We start from the raw sequence: 1,036 nt of genomic DNA on the forward strand, positions 1-1,036 counted from the left end.
TTAAATCTTTGCTTATTAATGTCTACACTACTTGTAATGTACATTTAATTTGATCTAATATTATGCATTGTCATTCCAAAAATTACTATAAAAATAATATCAAATATTGTAATAACAATTAGAGTATTACAACCATACAAATATCATTCAAGAAAATAATTTGTTCTTCGACCGACACAACATGATACTAGAATTTAAATTCTAGTTGTGTGTTTTTTTATAAAGTGTTAACTTTGAGCATAAAACGATTTATATTATTGCTTCACTCTTAGACTAATAAATACATAGAAAACAATATTCTTTACCATTTACTGGTAATTTGATTTGTAATAGTTCAAAATTGAAATGAAAAACTTATATTATGTTAGTGTTTCATATATTTTTTATATATTAATTAGTCTAAGACGTAGAAAAAATAGCAGAATTATATAAGTGTATTTTTATTTATTAATAATATCGAGAACTTAATTATTTATCGACAATTTTTATTGCTATTAACCATCAATTTAATTAATAATTATATTTGGAATATTAGGATTCATTAAAATATATTTTCTATGTCTATATCTAGTGATATCAACTTTGTAGGTTATTTTTTTTTTCAAGACGACGATCTTAATTTACCTGCCTTGTCGTGGGTTTTTGAAACCAAAATCTCTATATAAAACATATCGTCATCAATGTTATTATTTATGACAAAACGGTGATAACAATGTTTTGAACAGAGATTTTGAACTCAAGACTCACGATTGGAACTTATTAGTACATAATTTAAAGTCAAAAAACAGAAAATTTATCGGAGTTATTTCCGGTAATAGTCAAATGAAGTCATAGGGTGTTTTTGTTCAGTCTAGAATAACATAATCATCTCCGTCTATCATTCACTGATTTAATCAATTTACATGTATAATTATAGTGTAAACTTAACTGTCTACAAGTTGTATAATTCACACAAATATTGAAGAACCTACAAATTGATCGAAAAATCTTACGATTTCACTACTTTTGGGAACATCTTTTTTTATTTCCAGGATCA

Source organism: Papilio machaon, chromosome 19, assembly GCF_912999745.1.
Source record: "Papilio machaon chromosome 19, ilPapMach1.1, whole genome shotgun sequence".
Classification (NCBI taxonomy): Eukaryota; Metazoa; Arthropoda; class Insecta; order Lepidoptera; family Papilionidae; genus Papilio; species Papilio machaon.